General features: G+C 33.8%; 1 long non-coding RNA gene across 2 annotated transcripts; it reads left to right on the forward strand.

Moving 5' to 3' along the window:
* The first annotated feature begins 250 nt into the window (after positions 1-250).
* On the forward strand, positions 251-4,337 carry LOC135150282 (uncharacterized). Of its 2 annotated transcripts, XR_010288640.1 has the most exons (4): positions 251-2,382; positions 3,050-3,137; positions 3,232-3,424; positions 4,080-4,337. It is a non-coding gene; the product is annotated as an uncharacterized LOC135150282 (long non-coding RNA). The 2 variants fall into 2 exon arrangements; XR_010288639.1 differs by lacking the exon at positions 3,232-3,424.
* The last annotated feature ends 19,668 nt before the right edge of the window (positions 4,338-24,005 follow it).

The raw sequence follows: 24,005 nt of genomic DNA on the forward strand, positions 1-24,005 counted from the left end.
TTAATTAATAGTTAATTGGGTTGCATTGGGGTGTGTGCCTTATCCTCTTCCAAGCAATAAGTGCTGAGATAAGGAGTCACATGTTGGTTGTCAAGTTGCTAGGCTAGTGGACAAGAACAATGTAGTCATCCCTTACATCACCTACCCATTTACATCATCCCTTACATCACCTTCCACTACCCACTACCCCAAAATTTCCCTATAAATACCACCCCACCCCCATTCATTTTCTACACAAGCTAAAGAGCTAATTAGTTGCTGGGAATTTTAGAAGTATTCTCTCTTTCATCTCTACAAACACTCTCTACAAATACTTCTTCTCTAAAACCTCTTTTCTTATACATATATATATTTATATATACAAGGTTTTAGTTATATAAGCTTAGTTCAACCAACCAAGCTCTCTCCCAACCCAACTAGCTCAACCACTACTACTTTAGGCCTCCCGTAGGGCTGCCCAAGTTCCGCCACTAAGCCAAAATCCGGCCGAACCTCCGGCGAATTTTTCCGGCGAACTTTCCGATCGTTTTTGTAAGTGGTTATTATTTTAGCTTCGATCCGAGTCTTAACCGACCATTATATATACAAGAGCTCGTTATTATTCTCGATCTATTCATCTTAAAGCTCTTCATCTTAAATCTCTTAGAAAGGAGATTTATTATTTCGAATTAATTTCAAACACGAACTAATAAGTCGTGTTATTCGAAATATAAATATATATACGAACTAGAGATTCGTTGTATATTCACACGAACTAAGTTTCGTTATATTTGAGTTATATTACATAAGAACAAAGATTATATCATTCGGAATATTCAAACTCAAATATATATAGATATATATAAACACAAACGCACTTTAATTTATATTCTTGTTTTATTGTGTTTATAGACTTTCTCTCTCTTCGTTTTAAATTTGCTTCATCTAGTCCAAAAGACTACATCAAGAGAAGAGTTGTCTCAAGAAAAGTTAATAGCTAAAGAGCTAACCATATAGCTTTCTTGATTTTATTACTTCGATATTAGACATACAAACGAAGTAATAAATAATACTTGTCAAAAAGGACGAGTAACCAAGTCGTAAGCCTTTGAGCCATAGACGACAATTTAAACTCCGAAGATCTTTAAAAGCATTATCTAACGGGGAGTTTAAATTAACAAGTATTCGTAATTTGTAATATTACGAGAATACTTGAAAAAGTCTAAAGCGAAGCACGCTTATAAGGCTTTATCTACTCCAACCAAATACTTATCTTTAGTATTGGAGTAAGTTAAAAAGTATACTTATATTTTTCTATATCCTTAGGAAAGTATACTTTAAATATATATATCATCAACATATATATATACCCACTATCGGCCTAGTTGTGTCTAGTCCAAAACCCTTTTTATAAACAAGGATTATTTGTCGTAGATATTGTTTTCTAAGTTTTGCAGTGAGGTGAAGTGAAGTGAGGTGATCTTCGTTCTAAGACCCAAGTCCTAGACGAGCTAACGGGGAGTTAGTCGTCTTTGCACCGTGAGGAAGAGGAAAGACCCAAGACCTAAGACCTAAGATCCAAGACCCGCAAAAGTTTAGAAGTTCAAAGACTACACCCGGAGTACAACGACTTTGAGGAGGTGACGGGGAGTTACGCTCCAAGAAGAGTCTTGTAAGTTTACATTTATAGTGAGGAGGTAACGGGAAGTTACGCTCCAAGATATATATTTGTAAAGGCTTCTCCGCCTACTGTAAAGGAGTTTCTTTATAGTAGAGAAAATCTCGAGTCCGGGGAGGAGCTCGGGGACTGGAGTAGGGGTGAGTGGACTCCAATTGTTGAGTTAGCCACCGCGAACCAGGATAAAATCTCGTGTGTCGTATTACTCTTACATTGCTTCCGCACACATAAACTGCCTATACTCTCGATAAAAGCTATTCAAAAGGGGGATAAATTTTATTACACCACATCAATTTTTAAATTGGTGATTAAGCTATTCAACCCCCCCTTCTAGCTTAAATTACACTCTATCGGGACCTAACAATATATATAGGAGAGGGGTTCCATGGAGTACTAGAAAAATGGAGTCTTTGGAGTCCCTAAAGATTGGATCATATTTTATCCTGCGGCTAGGATTAAATGCTGAGAAACACATTTTGTTAATTTTTAAAAATTAGAAACTGCCTTTCTTTTTGTTGGGTGTGTGAATGGGGAGTTTAGTATGACCATCTGGAGCGGTAGGATAATAATCCCGTATTCAAATCTAGTTAAATCCCGCATCCAACTCTAGTAAAATAGCGGTTACAAGGATGACATGATTGACGCCTGCAACAACCCGTCGTGCTGAGCATTGAAGGAAGAAAAGGAGCGTGGGACGAAAAGATTTCAATTAACGTTGAGTTCAGGTATGTAACCGACTAATTGGTTTAATTAGAGACTGTAATTCAATTACATGTAATACTTAGCGTTCAAATTAGGGTCCAATTGAGGGATTTTTGAACGATTTATTTTAATGAATGTCCTACAGTGCCGGTGCTTAATTTGTGTATCCTCTTTTGATTTCTTCCGGCTATGTACGATCATTTGAAATTATCCTCTTTTGTTGTTTTTTGTTGTTGAAGAGGGTTTTTTTCTTGTACAGTGGGTGAGCTTGTTGGGTGTGCTCTGATGTGTGTTACCCCCTTTTGTGTAATGCACATATAGATATTAATTTGTACTGCACAGGGTTGAAAATGGTAAGATATCCATGCGTTTCCTAAGTTGGTTCTGCCTTTTTATTATGTGTCGCATCACGTAATGTTTTGCTTTACATAATGTGTGTTTTCTTTGCGGCTACATGTTGTAATTATAGTTGGTTCTTCTGCACTGCTATTAAGTTAGGGGTCTCTGTTTAGATTTTGATTTAGTAACAGGTTTCTTGGTATTCAACTGCATGACATAGTACCGGGTGTAATTAATTGCAAAAGCCTTGCTTGTGCAGCACATATAGATATTAATTTGTACTGCACATGATTGAAGTGGTATGATATCTATGTGTTTGCTGAGTTGGTTATGGTTTATGTGCTGCCGCAGGTAATGTTCTGCATTATGTATTTGGTTGCAAAATCCTTGGTTGTAATGCACAACTAGATTTGAATCTGTACTGCACAGGATTGTAGTGGTAAGATATCTATGCTGTTTCCGTACTGCTGTTAAGTTGGGGGCTTATGTAAAGTTGTTGCTTAAGTTATAGAGTACTTTGGATTCAACTGCAGGACATAACTTTGGCCTTAATTAGTTCACGAAGCCTTGATTTTAGAAATTTTGTTCCCTTTGATGTGCCATGGTGAATTTTAATGAACATTAAAAAAGTTGTTTGTAGGGCGAAGGAGAAATCATAGGCTGATAGATAACCAAGTTCAAGTCTTATCTGTGGAGGAAACCTAGGGTGATCTGCCCCTGCATTTGGTATGTTTGCTTTTCTAAAAGCGATATATATAAATAACTGGCGGCATGACTTACGCTGCGTGGACTTTGTATTTTTACCATGTAGTGAATGGAGAGTTTTGTAGTAGATTAAATTTGCAAACATAGCGGTGCAGGACCGGTAGTAAGCAGAATGAGTTTGGACGTAGTTATACATGCTTATGAACCTCATATGTGAGAATAACAAACTAAATCATCTAAGTTGTATGAACCTCCTTTTGTGCTTTTTAGGTATTTGTATATTTTTGTTTTTATAAAGATGAATTTTGGAAACATCGGGTTGCGGGACCGGTAGACCCTGCGTGAAAATTATGATTGGCATAAATCAGTTATGAAAATGCATAAAATGGATCGTTTAGGACATTTAGATATGAAGTCAATATCTAGTTTTATTTCATGCAGGTTGTTTTATGTTAATTACAAAAATTGAATGGATAAATCACTCTGACATAGTGTAACACATACTAAAAAATTGTGGAAATAACATTGTTCCATGTCATGCGCAAAATCTATATATCTTGTTGTTTTCCTTTGCAAACACATACATTGGTTCCTGTCCGCGTTATTGGAATTGACTTTGCTAGTACACATTGATATCTTAATCGCTAATTTTGTGTTGTAATGATGCGCATGAAAGAATATCCTCCACAAGCTCAGAGTAATATATGCACACCGTATGCTAACATGGCTGGAGAACAAAAGAACAGTGCTGAACAAGATGGTGTAGTTTAAAACTAAAGAGTTATGTCAATGCTTATGTAATCAATAATGTTACTGGTTCTTTTGGAACAAGTAGTTTATTAAGCTGTTTGGATTGAATGGAATGCTTTTATTTTTTTTATAAACCTCTATAGTGGTGATAAATTGAATGGCTTAAATGGATTTATATTGATTTCTTGGCTGAATCTTATGGCTCAGTTTGTAGTTTGAGTTTTATGTCTTGGCAATTGAAACTTTTAGCATGAGCAGTGCAAAACATGAAAGGCCAAAACCATACTAAAAACAAGTTATAGTAAGGAATGAGAGCTAGGAACATCATGCCTGTTCCTGTTCTTGTTAGATGACTGCAGCTGAAAGGTACATTGTTGGCCAAAATCGAAAAACTAAGCCTCAAACACTCAAACTCGATGCATACCATGAAAGACAATGATTTTGTTATTCTGTTACTCAGCTCAAAAGCATAAATAAAACAAGTTCATTATGGTATATTGTCTAGTACAATCAATAAAGGACAACAGACATTATTTCCTGAAAGGATGCATTATTACAAAGGTCACGGCATCATATATTAGCACCAGTAGGAGATACAAATACTTTTGGGTTTGGAACATTGTAATATACAGCTTCGACTTCATCATCACTCTCTTCTTCCTTGTCCTCAGAACTTTGTGTATTGTCCTCATCAGAAGCTCTATAAGAATGTTCAGATTCTAAAATCTCAATATGAGAGACATCTTGTGCACCTTCATAAAAACAAAAATCAAAATTAAATCCTAACAAAATTAACAAAACAATTGTAATGTTCCTGATAAAATACATAACTACACGCGCAAAATAAAAATACGAAACATATAAAAAAGGTTCTGCACTCTCAAATCATTCTATCCTATCCACCCATAGTACTAAAACATAAAGTTATATTATTTGTCACAAAAACATGAACCGAGCAAAACAGAGATATGAACGATATAAACATTGTTCTGCACTCTCCTCTACCGTCCACAAACTCTTCCGAAAACAATATCTTCAGTTCTGCACTATCCTTTTGATCTAACACAACACCTTCTCACTTTTAATACACACTGCAACTACTAATAAAATACAACACAAACACCTAAAAATATGTACTACACACATTTAATTACCAAATTAACATCGTCGAAAACATTTTCAATGTGATTGAAACAATGAATTCGGATGTAGAACTTACTTGAATCCCCATTCTGATTAGACATCGTCACTTATTAGGAACTAGAACCAGTATTTTTCAGAGGGACGATGTGGAAAAAAGATTAAAAAAATGACACATAGAATGCAGGACAAAAACGATAAATGTACTCCTGAAAAAACTGATTTATTTGTAACTGCATCTTGATTGATGCTTTTTCACGTACAGACATGGGGACTGAAGATTAATGCGCATGATAGAGAGATAAACACTGATTACGCTTCATTTTTAATAAAAACATCTAATAAAATGGCAGCCATTGGATGAAGTTTAAATGGAGGGCATGGATTGGGACTCCAAGGACTCGAATAAACATGGGACTCCAAATAACTTTTCTCTATCTCTCTATATGTATATTTGACGATTTTCCTAATAGTCAAATTTATAAATTTGACTGATATTCAATAGTCACATTAATAAATTTGACTGATATTCAATGGTTACATTTATAATTTCAACTAGTATTGGTCAAATAGAATGAGCTAAATATGACTGTACTCGGTTAGCTAGTTGCAAAATATTATTACGACCGCAAGGAGCCAAATATATTAAAAACATATTTTTAGAAACAATTGTCATATGACCTTTTTGTTCCTGTCATAATCCCAGCTCGTATTTTTTTATCACATGGATGAACCATACAACAAGCTTGGATACCATAACTTCAAGGTACTGCAGCAAAATATGTTCAACCACAAGGAAGTTTTGTGGCAAAATAAGTTGGTTCAGTCACCAAAGTTAAAGTTTGCTACAACCTTAGAGACTGATTTTGTACTAGTGACATGTAGGTCAATATGCATCTAGGTTAGAAATGTTTAGTCTTGAAAGTCAAGTCTTAAAAAATTAGTTTCAAAAGTTAAGTCACCGCTAAACCTTGCTGTTAATAAAATTGAAAATCATCCGCATCATCTTCTTCATCGTGGTTATTGTTGTGAGAGGTATAACGATTTGTAGGTGCCTTTTCAATACTAGTTCCCTGCGATGAGAAGACAAATTTTTGATGAAGTAGCAGGACAATTTTTCATTTATAACATGAAAACTGTTTACAAATTGTCTTCATTCCGATTTGTCAGTTATAAGTATCACATTATTATGTATATGTCTTATTTCAGGAAACTTTTTTGATTCAATTCACAACTTAATGATGAATTTTATCTATTAAATGACATAAAATTTTTAAATAATTTAATTTGGATTTGGTGCAATCCTAGAACATTGAAATACAAACAAAAAGGTGGCCTTGGGCCGTGGACCATTCCAACAAAGAAAAAGAGTATCACAGGTTTCTCAAATTGATACTGCAACTAAATGATAAGGCTTTGCCTAAAACATTTATGAATAAAAATAAGGCTAAATACATAATTGACCTTTCAAGTCGGTCAATAGTTTCGTTTTTCTCTCAAGGAGTGTAGAAGTCGAATTTATTCTCAAGTTCATATCAATTGACATTTTGGTGGAACATCTAAATTATCAAATATCAAGATACTACATATCAAAATATCAAAATTTAGTCATGATATATTATATTGATTACTATTATTATATATACCAAAATGTCATATGTGTATGATAATCTTTATTAACAAGAGTGTTGTAAATGGTCATATACTATATTTTCTAACCAGGTAAAGAGAGGATCTTAGATTATGCAACGTATCAAGTAGTTTTAAAGCGAGTGAGTGACACTTTGCACCCCTTATGTTTAGGCCCTTTTTCGATTTGGTCTCAAACAATTTTTTTTGGCAGTATGCACCTTAAAGTTTGAAAAGCGCTTCGCTTTGCACCCTTTTGACCACTCTCCGTTAATTGACCGTTAAAGTTAACAGAATTCAGGTTTTCATTTTGCACCCCACAATTTTAAATTTTTTTCATGAGTATTTTGAATATTTTTTTAAAAAGAAAATATTGCTTTTGGCCATAAAAATACTTATGGAACTTGCAAATTTCTGATAAGGAAGATCACAAAGATCATGCGTGTTTTCTTGGCATTTCGGTCACCATATGATTACTGTAGCTTGTAATACTCAAGGTTGGCACAAATAAAGGAAATGCAGAAGAAGAGATTTGAAATGGCCACAAATGAAAGTGTGCACGCAAGCAAAAGATATACATTTCAGACTGACAAAATTGTTTTTCTTTTGTGGAGTTGCTTTATTCCTTTCTAATCTACTCTAAGGCCCATTTATATCAATACACGTGGTCTCCTTTGAGCATGTGAAATGAAGTCTTGCTGCATTAGTCCACCTTTTATTTCCCTTGAACCTGTTGATGCAGATTCTAAATAGAGTCGGTTAATAACTTAATATACTAGCTCTTATATCGGGATTCGGTTTTATGGAATCCTTTGCAGGGCATAATAAAAAAATAATTAATCAGGTAATGGACACTGGATGCTGAATTTTTATATGTTCCGGAAAGATAACTAAATCTGAAAAATTTTATAGGCTCTAAGAAATTACACACATTCAAGCTATACCTATGATGTCATCATCAAGAAAAAGTTATGAATGGATACAAAAGTTATATAAATAGACATTGTTCCCTTTGCAGTTTGAGACAAACAAACTTACTATCCAGATCCCCAGTAAGTATAAAGTACACATGCAGGCTATGAACATTTTTAAGGCAGTCAACAATTTTTGATGCTGCAGCCAGAGCCTACAAAGTTGAGAATGCGAATGAGCTGAAGATTTTCCTAATTACTTTTATATCCAGCTTTACATGTAATTAGAAAAAACTGAGTAATCAAGTATAGAGATTTTTGTAATAATACTAGAAACTTACTATTTTTCATTGATAATACAGCACTTTTCTTTCTTGTTAATGTTTAGAATTAGAACTAGCAAAAAGTAAAAAATATATACTGAGTGAGCCTACATGCCTATCCGATGAACTATCCTCCAAACACTTTCCCAAAATTTGGAGTATCCGACAAGGTGATACCCTTGAAAATGTTCACCTTCAGACAAAAATCACGTATGATTACAGCAATCTTCCTTATGAGAAGTTTGCAAGTTCCATAAGTATTTTTATGGCCAAAAGCAATATTTTTTTTGTGAAAAAAAATTTTCAAAATACTCATGAAAAAAATTAAAATTGTGGGGTGCAAAATGAAAGCCTGAAATCTGTTAACTTTAACGGTCAATTAACAGAGAGTGGTCAACGGGGTGCAAAGCGAAGCGCTTTTCAAACTTTAGGGTGCATAACGCCAAAAAAAATTGTTTGAGACCAAATCGAAAAAGCGTGTAAACATAAGGGGTGCAAAGTGTCAATCACTCTTTTAAAGCATCAGTTTGGCACAGTCTCTTTTCATCCTGTGCTTTACACTCAGGTTTTTGGTAATATAATGAGTGGAATTTATGTATTCTTTTAAATGTAAGTAGTAGTAATTTAAATTCAAGTACTCCTATTCTGGATGATGGTAGAGGGCAACAGGATGAGTTAATGTTTTATAAATTTTCTTATTGATAAAGAAGTGTCATCGTTTCTGGTACAATAATAAATTTAATTAGACATAATTGAGTAGTAAGCTAGTAAGGAATTACCACTAGAATCACCTTAACATTCAATTTCAAGGCATCAACAACAAAAGCGGCTGTACCTAGCTGCATCACTGAGTCCATAAATTCTGCTGCATTGGGTTATCATGGTGAGGAAAGGCTTCATTGGCCAAGCGATGCATCTGTTCATTTAAATATGCACGTGGCACCTCCCTCATCTCCAAGGAACGAACCATACAATTCACCTCTGCTGAAACCCTCAGTACTAGATCCACTTAATCACTAGAAATTTGCACGGGAGGAGGACCTGAATTCTGTTGGGACTGAGTGCTAATCAATTCAGATGCCTTATAGCCTCCAAGAACCTCTGCCACCAAATGCCGAGGGTGAAGGAGCACTTTTCCTTTTTTCGGGGCTCTTGCCTGTATGGTTAGGCTTATTTCCTTCCTCAGGTGCTTTGCCTTTAGGGTACGCGGTGATGGTGGTGGATCCAAAGTACATTCCTCAGGTGGGGATTCAGTGGGCTGTGAAGCGCGTACCCTAAACCCTAAACCCTAAACCCTTTCCATATCTTCCTCGAACATGCAATTTTAGGAACAAGGTTGATTAATTTAGTATTCCAAATATTTTGTCTACATTTAAAAGTTTTCCAGAATAGAATAAGATAATGTGTGTAAAGGGTGTCTATGCACAAGCGCGGAATATCTGTAAGCCTTTATCACCAAATGTGTTTATGTTGGACGTATAAATGAATCTGGTTAGTTCAAAAGAATCAAGTATCCAAATGTAGTGCAGGTTCTGTAGAAGGTATCAACAATAATGTTGGTGATGGATGCTACCGGTTTGGTCAAATTCAAATCAATGGCAGCATTGATATGATTTAAATTGTTGTCATAACCAATTCGTTAATTGTCTCTATTACACAGTACTAAAAAAGTGGGTATACTCAATTCCACTTCTCAAATGCAAATATATAAAATAAAACATTATATAAAAAATATGAAGAAAGGTGCATACACGTCAGCGTGTTAACTAATTGTAATATTATTATGATTTTACGGTATCAAAGCACATATTTGCTAAAGAACGGGTGGCGACAGACAAAGTTCCTTAAAGATTGTGGTGACACTACAAGAAAAGAGGACATAACCGACCGAACGCGGGTCGGAAATAAAGCCCACATTTCCAACCGACATACCGATCAAGCCCACTCCGGTCGGAAAAGAAGGGGTCATTTACGACCGACATCACCGACCTCCCGTAATCAGTCAGTTATAAGTGGTGTGGGTCCCTTTTACTAACTTTTCTCAGCTGACATGGACGCCGCGTCAGTAAAAGACATTACCGACCGGCTCATTTCTGACCGCCTTTGGTCAGTTTTAGAGCAGATGATCCATAATTGAGCCCTGAATTTCGTTTTCGACCAACTCATTTCCGACCGTCTTATGTCATTTCCGACCGACCAGGATGTATTTAAAATAATTGGCCATCATTTAACTTGTTGTGGGCTGGTGATTGGCTGAGGGGGATGAGTTATGGCGCCGCCGATACATTTCCGACCGTCTTATCTTTTAATAGCGGTCAGAAATGACTTTGCTACTTTTTAAGTTTCTAAAGTCCCTCACCTCACCAATTTTTATATTATATCGCGTAATTATATATTTGTGGAAGAGAAAATATTTTTAAGGTATGAACTAACCTTAAATTGTTTGTCTTCTTTTTTTTAATATATTTTCTAATTTTAAGGTATAAAATGTGTAATTTTGAAATTGAAGGTGAAGTTGAAATTGGAGGTGAAGTTAAAGGTGAATCACTATGTCATAAGTGCACATAGGCAACCCCCACTATGCAGTTGCGTATGGCCTAAATGGTGTTGCATAAGGTAATAGGCAACACCAGGCTAAGGTTGCCAATGTGAGCGTGGCCGTAGAGTCCTATGGCAACGAATTATGCAACACCAGAAAACGTTGCATTATGCTTCTTTTGCAACACTAAAAGCGTACAATGGCAACAACACTTAGTGTTGCATAAAAATGAAGCCACGTCGCCATAGTGTTCTTCGTGGCAAGTGACACGTCATCAGTGGTCCCTACTTTGGCACGTCATCAGGGGGTCCCACATTTGCCACATCAAATGTGAAACCCACTTTGCCACATTAGCAGTGGGCGCTACTTTTGCCACGTCAGTAGTGGGTCCCACAATATGTAATGCAACACTGATTTTAGTCATTTGCAACACCATTTTTATTCATATGCAACATCATGTTTAGTCTTATGCAACACCATATAGAGTCAAATGCAACATTTCAAAAATAAAAAATTTGACATAATTGTTCTGCTTTTACATTATTCCTTCCAAACAAGGCATCCAACAGTCAATACAACAAGTATCTAACGAAATTTAAAGCTTACTAAACCGGTTCTAACGTCTTATCAACTAGCATAGTTTAAATCGGATACATACTTCGGTTCTAACTATCAAAGTACACAAATTTAACTTCAAAAGAATAAATGAGCAATTTTTTCTTTTCTTTTCTAAAATAATGTCACCAAATGATATCAACTCTAGTCTCTGCAGGCAACTCATCTTTATTTATCCTCAATGCTGTTGTTCACTTCCCACGTGCCACGTCAGCACAATGGGCCCACATGTGGGCCCCCACCTGCCAACACTATCTATAATAAGCAACTGTAGTTTAACTGTAATGCAATGCTTCCTCTGCTATGTTGCAAAAGATCTAATTCTTTATAGAAAATGCAACCCTTTTGATGCAACGCTTGCTAAAAGCCGTTGCCTATGTGCACTTATGGCGTAGTGAAGTTCAAATTGAACTTGGAGGTATGAAATGTTTGTATGTGTATATACGTGTATTATTTGTGTATATATGTGTGTATATGTGTGTATATTGTTTTGAGTTTCTTGTGTATGCTTGTATGCAGATGTCGACCAACGATCGTAGTTGGATGAATCGTCGATTAAAAAGTAATCGAATAATACTTATCACAGAATGACCTTGGTGGGCTAGGGTTTATAGCTCTTTTTAGAATTTTTTTATCTGTGACAAGAATTTTGCTAGACTCGAGAAACCATAGCACTCATTAAAAATCCTATCTTTCATACTAGTACCAATCATATTAAACTTTATTATCATTTCATTGACGACCTGGTGCAAGAGGAATAAATTTGTTTGGACAATGTTAGTACAAAGTTAGTCTCAAGTTAGAAGTTCCATACTTGAGATATCAACTAGGAATTTTTAATTAGGAGGGGAATGCAATAGATAATTTATAATTCTCATGAATCAAGTGGCCAATATATTGTAGTCTTAGGTGAATTAAGTACAAGAGTCATGTTTAATGTATGAAAACATGAGTCTCTGAAATTATTCATTTGTCTTATTTATGATGAATTCTAGGAAGAGTCCAGATATTTGCCTCAAATTTTAGAAACAAGATAAAATAAAAAATTTATGATAAAAATTCTCTTTAACTTTTTTCCAAGTTTTGTTCAAGTTAAAAGATAGAGGAAGGAATGAGAAAAAAACTTTGTCATTAAGATTGTAGGGATGCACTAATTGATAACGAATTAATCTCATAGTGACGGTCAAAGCCACCAAGACGAGAGAATTTAACAGTATGTATTTAGTAATTCCTTTGAAGAAATTTATTAATTTCATTCATAAAGGTAACCATAATTTCTACCCAAAAGGAAAAAAAAATTACGAACTCAAATATGTTCCCAACGTTCCAAATTTGGAAGTAAGACCTATTAAAAATAAGTTTTTGTTTTGTTGTGGCAAATTTTTTTCATTATAAACACATGTATGAGAGTAAGTTAATTTGTTTTTACACGTTGGTGCAACAGCATACCTAGAAAGTGAATATGAAGGTAATAAATGATATGAAATGGAATATTATTTGACGAAAAAATTTTAGGTTAATATTCTGTCACATATATATGTCTAAATGTCTCTTGGTATGTTTATCTTTGATATGACTTTTTTTTTATTTTTTTTATGCATATGATCTTGAACCTAGTCTCGGGCCAAGGTCATGGGCATGTATAATTAATAAGTGTTTGACAAATTGAAGTCTTATGTTTCTTGACAATTTCAACTTTGAGTGCTTAAAATGTCGGTCAAACCTCAAAAGGTATTTTGTTCAGTAACGAAGGCAAAATTTAGTGTACACTGGCTTCAATCTACTAATAGTATCACGAACTTGAAAGTTCTCGATAACATAAATTGATCCTTGTGCCACTTCCATGCCAATAGCATGCCAGTTATGAGAATAAACGTAAGTATATATAAGAAATTTCTTAAGAGTTGATTATACTTTAGATAGTGTGGATTTTCTACATGTGAGAAGTTATGCACATTAAATAAAAAAACAATACATATATACAGGAATGAAGTTGGTTGCAATTCATTAAACTTACATCATCATCCAACAAAATAAGATTGTGGCCTTTGATGATGTTTGTTCTTGGAAAAAAGATTTGCCAGAACCTTGTAAGCCTGATTTTAATCTTTCAATTTGTTCTGGATTTTTGAAAATCATCAACGTGATCAAACATGAGAACCACCATCACAACAAACGTGCAATTTTCTCACATGAATCTAATGAGAGTATGTAATTCTATAATTAAATTTTTAAATATATATATATATATATATATATATATATATATATAGTTAAGTTCTATGGAGTATATTAAAACATTGGAGTATTGGAGTACAAATAATAATTTTTTAGTTTAATCATAAATAATATCTATGATTACCCAAATTTATATATAATTTATCATTTATATGTAGTATTAAACATAATTGTCAATTAATCATTAATATCTTTCAACTTTAACAAGCAGTAAGATTGTTGTTCTGTTTATAAGTTATATTGCAGAACATAATGTCCTACGATTTATAAAAGTCACTGTTTTATCTTTTGATTACAATATTTATGTTGTAGAACATAATCTGCAGGTTGTCGGATGTTTACAAATATTGTAGAACAAAAAAAATAAGATTAAAGTGACTAGATTAAATTGTATCAATTTTGTACTCCAATACTCCAATATTTTGTGTACTCCATAGAACTTGACTCATATATATATATATATATATATATATATATATATATATATATATATATAAATTGCTCACAATGTGGTGGACGTTATTCAGTTTTTCTCGAAAAGCATAAGCTGTGTACTAAATGATGATTCAGAGAATTAATGTAATAATCAATTTATATGCTATGGTAAGTCATTACACCATATTTGGCCTATTGCAACAGCAAAAGTCAATATTGTTACAAGAAACCAAATCATTGTTGCAAGCGGAGTCCATGGCAAGAGCCACAAATGCAACACTAAATTTTGACAATAATGTTATCAAAGCGTCTAATATTGTAACAGTTTTAGGCCTTAAGGCTACATTTTTCAGTGTAAGTCTAAATGTAAAGACAACCCTATCTGTTACATAGGGATGATAACTCAACAATAGAACAGGACAAGTAAATAACACTACGCCTGCACCGGAATCGGAAGATACGAAGACAAAGGTTGAAGAAGCCATCTACATTCTTGGAGGAATAAGTTCACTGGAAGAAGTTCATTAATATGTTCATGCCTCAGTGAAGAATAAATATTGAAGTATTCAAGATTGTGGAAGCAATGAAGATGTTGTTCAAGTACTCGAAAGATTTCAGTGCAACCCCTGAAGCAAGATATTTCTATATATCTTGGTTGGTTATTTATAATCAACAAACTGAAGTATAAACTAACCCGGAACCGACTGATCAATGTTTGCTTACAAAGATGGTACAATGTTTAACTTCAGTGTTAGTCGCTTGTGAACCAGACCAGTGCACTAAGCGTCAGCACGTACGGAGCTTTGCAAAGTATTTATTGATCGAAGAATTGATCCAGTCATATCAAGTCATTTGTTCCAAAGCCAAGCCAAATGCCTAGCCTCTGCAACCTATGCCAAGTCTCTGCTCAAATGCCATATGTCAAGCTTCCACACAAAGCCATATCAGGAAGTGACCTATCTTTTATATGTGTGCACTTATATATTTGTATATGTACAAATATATTTATATATATGTATATATGTATATTTAATTAAATATAATATATATAATATATATGTATATATGTTTTTAAACATATGTATATGTATATTTATATGTATGTATATTTAAATAAATATATATGTATAGTATATGTATTTATATTTTACATTAACATTTATATAATTAAGTGTATATATATATTTTATGTTATGTGCATAAATATATTTATATTTAGAGAGAGCTATATATATATCTTTATATATATATATATATTTATATTTATATTTACACATAGTTATATGTATATTATATATATTTAAATATATGAGAATATATTTAAATATATGTGTATATATATATTATTATATGTTTATATAAATATTATATATATGTATATATTTATATATACTTTTCTTCATATATTTATATTTATATTTATATTTATAAATAACTATATATATCTCTATATATATTTATATATATTTGTATTTGTATTTACATATAATTGTATATTATATATATTTGAATATATGAGAATATATTTAAATATATGTACATATATTATTATATGTTCATATAAATAAGATATATATGTGTATATATATTTATATATATACTTTTATTTATTAATATAAACACAACACAATATAATATATTATATATTATGCATACATGGAGATGATGTCAGGTGTCTAGGGCACTCTAGGGTTTGCATGTGCATCTAGGGTTTCACTCCTTTTAAGCCCTTGTTGCATGTGTACTATGCCATGCACACGTGTATTCTTTGCTTTGTTGCACACCTCTCTTGATCAACCTGTATTGGCGTGGAGGAGAGACAACAGATATGCATTGCCTACTTACAAGCGCCAGTTGATATTGTGTGTGTTTTTCACTAAGGCAGGAATCATTCTGTGCACACTGTGATGCATGCATGGTAAGCAGTTGGCGCAACTTTCATGGGCAGCGCACCTTGGATGTTTACCAAAGTGTCCTTGCGCTCCTCTAAACTGTTGTATGCTGTGGTACCTGTTGTGGCGCAAGGTTATGAGTGGAAAATCACATGTTGCGCCAAGATGATATATGTGTCTGATGGCGCTAATTGATATAAGAGCTGTGGAGACTAAGGCACTGCATACAGTATACAGAGAAAGCAAAGGCGCAAGTTGGTTAACCACTTAACCTGGAGAGAGAACTGGGGAGTTTCTAGCGCAAGTTCATTCATTTAGTTTATTAAAACTAAGTCATGCACTCTGTGGACAACTGAGGCGCAAACTCACCTCCCTCCTTGGCGCAAACTCACTCTGGCGCAAATTCAAAAGTTAACTAGGGTTAGTTAATGAGAAGTCTATAAATACTTGAGATGTGAGTTCATTATTTGTAACACACTCTTCACCACCTTTATGGTGGAATGGCTTTGTGCCTTGCACACTACTACACACAAATAAACTCTAGCTTAGTTTTGTATTATATATATATTTAGAAGCTAGGGTTTGTGAGTGTAAGTAGTAGTAGCCATTGTAGCCAACCTTCGGGTTTGGATTTATAGCACCTTCGAGGTATTTATCAATATACAGATATACCTTGGAAAATATTGTGTGTTGGTTCAATATTTTCATATCCTCAGAAACCGACCCAATAAATATCCGGAACACGAAACCCATTACAGGACTGCAATTTATTTATCCGCAAGATTCGAAAGAATTTTAAATTGTAGTGAGTATCGTATTCAACCCCCCCTTCTACGATACTTTGGACCTAACAATTGGTATCAGAGCCAGGCTGATTGATATACAAATCAGGATCCTTATCGTACGGAAAATCAAGAACCTAGCTTTTGATATTTGATTAGGGGAAATGTTCTTCCGGTTTGTGTTGCTGAATTTGTCCGTAGGCCTAAGCAAGGATTATCTGTCGGATACTGAACTTTGGACCAGGACTTATAAATTTATATTTTAAATTTTAATAAGTTTATTCTATAAATTTGACTTAATTTATTTTAAACTTATTAATTGAGTTTATTACGAATTAATTGAATTTATCTTATAAACTTAATTAAATTTACTTTATAAACTTTACTAAATTCATTTAATAAATTTGCTTAAATTTATTTTAGACTTGTAAAGTTTACTCTTCGACTTTATCAAGTTTATCATAAATTTTTATAAATTTATTATTTAAATTTGTATAGTTTATGATTTAAATTTAAGTTAAAATATAAAATATAAATTTAAGAGGATTTAACTGATTATGGATATAAGTTCAAGTTCAAGGGTTCAATTTAGTTTGTTCTGGAAGCTATGATTTAATTGGAGACGAGACACTTGAATATTTTCAAAAATTAAATTTATCAAATAAATTTTAATATATTTACTAAATGAATTTGAAATAAATTTGTTCCAAACTTATTCAGTTTATTATGAATTTATTTGAATTTATTTTTTAAATATAACTAAATTTACTTTATAGATTTAACTAAGTTTATTTTATACTTTATTTTATTTCATCTTTTAAAACTTATTTTTTTAATTTATTTTATTTATAATTTAAACTTAGTTTAAATAATCAAGTGTCCCGTAACCTTTTTAACTATTCTACTTCAAGACAAATCAGATTGACATTTAGTTGAGACATATCAGGCTGACATATTACAAGACAAACACCGGGCTTTCAAATACCAGATTCTCAGAACCGGTAATGGAAGTACATTGATGACCCAATCCAATTGATTACTCAAAGGATTATTAGAAGCAGTTTTCTATGTTCAACAAAGCTGATTGTGATTCGAAGAAGATTCTATTGAAGACTGATTGGACAGTACTGACAGTGAATTTTGAAGAAGGTACTTCAGGCCTTGATCTGAGAAATTACTCCGACTTGATTATCAGATCACCAGATCAGGATGGGAACTTGCTACATATGCAGTCAAGCATCTTTCCAGGGCTTGGAATGTCAACTTTGAATGGCACCACTGGTAGTAGGAAAAGAGAAGTTTTTGCAGAAGAATCTTCTAGGGATTTCAATCTAACTCAGTGATTCAGGGATATACAATTACTTAGTGAATTGTACCGATGCTAAATCTATTTGGAATCAGCTGAACCAAAGACAGAGAACTATGGAGGTTTAAGGATATATTTATCGAGTTACTACCGCACCAAATCAGTTTCGTGCATTTATGTCAGAACCTTATGATTGAACAGAAGAGTTTGTAACTGCTGAATTTGAGGAAGCTCAAGTCGACGAAAGTTAACACTTTTGAAGAATGCGAGGAACGAACTTCAAGGATTAGCATAACACTGCCTGAGAGGTTTAGTCATGTCAGATTCAGATGGAATCCATTGGTTTCAAGTGGAGACTCTTCGGGGTTCAGTTCAAGGAGGTTGTTTTTCAAAACTGAGTTGGTCAGTACACACAATATTGATTGGTATCTTTAGCAAAGAAGGGTTGCTATATATATTGAAGCCTCGACAAACAAGGATGATAGGGCTTGTCTGAAATTCAAGTGGATGTTTTGAAAGAAGCATCACAACAAGTTCTTATGCTATTTTGGGAAAGGTGTGAGATGGATCAATTGCTGATGAGAAGGATGATTATGGTTATTTGACTATCCAAGCATTCTCTGAAGATGACTCACCTCGCACTTCTCAGGTATGAATTCTTTCTAACTATGCAATACTTATTTCTTTATATTCAAAGCATGTTATAAATCTCTGAGTAGAATTGTTTAACACACAAGCACAAGCATGATAGCATCACATTAGATAATGTTAAACTAGTATGCTAGATTACTATTCTGGTAACTAGGATTGATGATAATCTTGTGCATGTGTCTTTAGCAGATTCTTAACATGTGTATGAATATTTAGGATTTGATTATTTGCAATGGTGAGATTAGAAGCTTTCCTTTGGAACACGACTCTTAGTTTTAGGGGTTATGATCCTAGCATATATAACTTTGTTAAAACACTTAGTTTCAGATTCCTTAGTACAATTAGATTTGCTTATTTATCTGAATTGTTTGTTAAGGAATTTATTTGTTCTATGATGGAGTGTCTACCTTATGTCAGTAGAACTTTTAGAACTTCATGTTAGATCTAAAACTGACTTAGGTAATAGAGATAGTATAATGCCATATAGCAATAGAGTGGGATTAGTATGAATTGATAATGTGATTATTAATTTGTCTATGATCATTATGCTTTTAGGGGATTATTGAATATCTGTAATTCTGCTTTCTACCTGTTACACTTGTGTTAATTGGTTTAAGTAGAGAGTACTGAATCTTCTGAATTGCATAACTGCCTATCTTGCTCTTGTCTTATCTTTGATTGTTTGCCATGTGTATTCAACATCATGTCTGCTTATTTTCATGTCATGAATGCATGTCTTTGTACTTGCATTGATTTTAGAAAACCATGTTTGAGAATCACATTAGGGCAATGTCTAGATAAGAATTAACATGTTAAGGTTGCTTCTGTTGTTACCACTATTAAAAGAAAAATCTCTAATCCATTCGGACCCAGTTATGATTGGGGACCATAGAACTCTTTCCATTTGTGATTGCAGGTTACATATGTTTCATATGATTTTTGGTGCACTCTGTTTGCTGAGTAGCTGAAATCATATGATTCACAAAAAGTACCCTGTTAGCAAATGTGATCGTATGAGCAGTTCCGTCAATAATCTTTGAAAGATGACAACAAAGATTCTCTTGCGGGACATGCCTGTTTTCCTGGAATGTCATCATGGAAGCATATCTTTCTTGCAAGGAGTCAAAGCACACAAATTCTTAGTATCAGACTGTTCTCTGACAAAGGACATTATGTCAGTTCATGGAATAGTGTTTTATCTTAAATCAAGAAGGATGTGAATTTTTCTCGTAGCTAATATGGAACTTCAATTGAAGATGGAGTGAGCTGTTTTGATAGTGAAGCTTCATCGGATGAGTATTAGCTATGGCACTTGAAGCTCTCAAACTTGTATGTCAAAACAAGGAGCTCTTTTTATTAGTAAGAAGAGAATTGATGAGAGGACTACCTCATCTGGAATTCATTATGGATGAAGATTATGAGGTATGTCAATAGGGAAGTCGAAGGACCATCGCACAGAAGCGAAGACATGATCAACATTACTGAGCCGCTTCAGATGATACGTATGGATTTCTACGGAGCAGCTAATGTCATGTCTGCAAACAAATCCAGATTTCTTTTTGCGATGATCGTTGACTACTCTAGTTTCTTTTGTGTTGTTCGTATGTGTTCGAAGGACAAGACGTCACAAATGAAGGTTAATCAAGATGAACCCTGATCATTGATAAATCCATAAAGACACCATTCTTGTTAGTGGCTAATCAGAAGCAAACACAAACTCTTGGTATGTGTTTGGAGGAAAATGCCTCTTTGGAAGTCTTGCATCTAAAGCTCAAAGAATATTTTCCTCGGCTACTCAATGGAGTCTACAGTCTATAGGGTGATTATGATTGATCAACAGAAGGTGATTGTAAGTCTGGATGGGATGTTGAACGACACTTTGCTCCAAGCTGTTAAAGGTGATATCATTGGTATAATAATGATTCAGATCCAAGCAGAATCTCTTTGCAAGGATAAGGATTATTAAGGAGATCCCAGCAACAGCTTAGGGGGAGCATTTGGTGGATTCACTAGTCAAACTTAACACTATATTGAAGAATGAACAGGACATATCAAGAACGTATCTGCTTAGACAAAGGGTTTGAGTCTATATCATTCCCGGGCTCTAGTTCTTAAATGTTCCTAATGGTGAAGTGAAGACTGGGAGAGCTATTGTGAAAGGATGTTGTTTCTTTGGGTTTCAATCTGAAGTGAAACTTGAGGAAGATTCGGAAGCTCTTAAAGGGATCCAGATTGAGTGATTGCACAACAAGATGATCTCAATCAGTTTGAAAGCAGATTGTGCGGATTCTGATACCCTGACCTAAAGACAATTCAGTACTTAGTACTTGTCGGGTATTCAGGTTCCAACTGGATGTTTTTGGCTCTGTTACGAGGGACAAGCCAATTTGGTTGCTTAAAGTTACTTCAAAGGAGAAGGTTATGAAGATGATAGAAATATAATCTTCAAGTTCAGGACTCTACATCTTAGGGGACTCAACGATCTTCATGATTGAACTAAGGCACCATTGACGAGACTCGGGTTCAGGATATTACAGTGAGCTAGAAGATGAAGCTTCATACAACATTTGAAGGACTTTGCAGTTGCAGATCCAACGGAATTTTTATGCTCTTTCTTCACCAGCTCTCTATGAGTTGCTATCCAACACCTGATGATCGTCACAGACATGGTATGATTTCTGACTAGCATATTATTTTAATATCTGTTTGCTAGAGTCATATTTGGTATCCAAATTATTACCTCTCATGATACAAGGCACACACAATATAATTATTTGTGCTGTGATACCATGATTATATTATATGTGGACTAACGTCACTTGTGCAAGATAATTGCTAAGTGAATGCAGATTAGTGATATGATGAGTTTGTTGGAAAGTTGCAATTCTTTATGGTCTACTAGTTAGCCTAAAGAATGATGGCAATAAAAAGAAGTCAAGGATCTTTTAAATATGCGCATTTTGAAAGATTTTAGACCTGCCAAGACTTATGCCAACAACCACTGGACTTGATCAGTACAAGAAATGTACATCTACTGAAATGTCAAGTCTCAGAGGCATTCAACTCATCACTTTACTCAACTGCAACTGGATCACATACTATATTTTCTATAAGGTACTACTTCTTTCATGAGCATGTCTATCGTATTTCTTAAATGAATTCATGAGTATTAAATTGTCTATACATAGGACTTGTGAATTTATTTAAAATCCAGTACCTCGTGCTTTTTGCCATTATATATGATTGCCATGATAATATGTTATATGCTTAGATGGTGATTATATGTTTTAGCACGAGTGTTTGTTATTTCAATTATTTAAATTGTGTTGCATGACAATTAAGTGACTTATTTGTTCATGATTTAAATAATTAGGGATGACATGAAGCATGACTTAATTATGTTATTTTTCTTGATCTATACCTCTTCAACAATTGGTATCTAGTAGAGAACTTTGTCATAATCTAGTCGTGATATATCTGTATTTGTGAACATACTTAGGATTATTTTCTAGGTTGAATTCATTTTTATAGGTATAAAATCTGAAGCATGACTTGTTTGTTTCTAGACTTGTGACTTGTATCAGTAATTGGTATGTGGTTAGAATCTAGTTAGAATTTAGTCATGATATACTAGTATTCGTGGAGTTACTTAGATTCTCTCTAGGCTGAATCCATTTATATTAGTGTATATATGTGAAGCATAGCTATTTGTGTTAGATATTTGATGATTTATTAATTGGTATTTTATTTCATGTCTAACTGCATATAGGTGTGATACTTTTAGTGTTAGTGATATTTTGCATGCTTATATGTAGATCACTAATATTAATTGTTAATATTTTCTGCGAGGAGTTGTGTGAGTTTACTTGTACTCAATGCTTACATGTATAGGACTTGTGAACTTTTCTTCAACTTTCCCTTGGGCTTGCGAATATCTTTGTATGATTATCATGATTTTTGTTGTTATATGCTGATCTGATAATTATATGATATTGCGTAGGTAATTATTATTTTATCTCAGTTAAATTGTGATCCATGACAATTATATGCTTATTTGTTTCATGATTGACCTTGATAGAATAATAGATGCATGATTAATTCACTTTTTAAAATATTTAATTGGTATCTCTTTTTGATGCTTTATTGATGTTTTATTTGCGAATTAATTGTGATGTATTGGCACTGGTGAAATATTGTTGCATATTTCTTGAAACCACTAGTGCTAATATATTTTAGGTGTTTAATATTCTGAGTACAAGGGAGACAACAAAATATTTATTCTGTCTCGTATTTATGTTCTGGAGTGATGAGTTTCTGTAAAGAAATTTCCTTATCAATTGATTTCAACAATTGGTATCCACTACTCTATTTTATATATATTTCTTAGAATATTTTGCATCTATACATGTAGCGTCATAGGACGAGACATTGATTATCTTGTATTTGTGTACTTGGTGATCTTTGTCACTTGTAGCGTCTGTTTTGACGATGTGCTAGTATGAGGCCTTTTCACTAATTAGTGTGGCGAGTGCTTTATACACTGTAGCGCATAAATTTTCTTGTTTCCTTTTTAAATTGTAGTGAGAAACAGGAGTCTGTGTCTTTTTCAAAGACTAGTTCATTTAAACTTTTATGCATAGATTCAGACTCTCGTACTCAAAATAGTTTGTAAAGGAAAATCTTTGATTCTTTCATCCGTTGTGATTGTCGTTCTTTATGAAAATCATTTTTACAATCACAACTGATTCATTTTTCCTCAAAAAATTAAATGCAATTGCTTTCATTCAAAATCATAGATTTTCTAAAGTGCATTTATATCTCATTCTGTTCTTCAGAACATTATCAGCCTTTCGGCTTTCCTAAATAGTCATAAGGTTGAAAACCAACAATCTTTATCCCAGACTATAAAACCAAATTCAGAACACATCCCAACTTTCCCCCTGGAGTAATAAGGAACTTTTCAAACAAAAAGTCAATGAGGGAGAAACTGTACTCGTTGCAGCAAATAAGGATGTGAGGGATAGTGTACCCACAGCTCTACCTCTCAAGAAGAAAAGGTGTTTTGAACTTGAGGTAACTGTTGCTCATCTGTATTCTCTCAAAAGAATATAGAGCTGAAAAGGCAATAAAACAGTCTCTGGAATCATTCTCTCAACAGGATGAGTCCATTGAAATTCGCTCGTCAGCCAGAGCATCTTGTATTGAGTCAAGCACATCATCAGTAATCACTCTGATGAAGAGCCTAAAGAAAAAAACAAAAATCTTATGGACACAATACAAGAGAGTGCACAGTAAGGTTAAAGGTTTTGTTCCAGAAGCAACTTCTTCATTTACCATTTTATGGTAGATAAGATGGTTGATGCCTTTACAGGTGTAAGGAGGAAACGAGGA

The sequence above is a fragment of the Daucus carota genome, chromosome 2 (assembly GCF_001625215.2).
Source record: "Daucus carota subsp. sativus chromosome 2, DH1 v3.0, whole genome shotgun sequence".
NCBI classification, from domain to species: Eukaryota; Viridiplantae; Streptophyta; class Magnoliopsida; order Apiales; family Apiaceae; genus Daucus; species Daucus carota.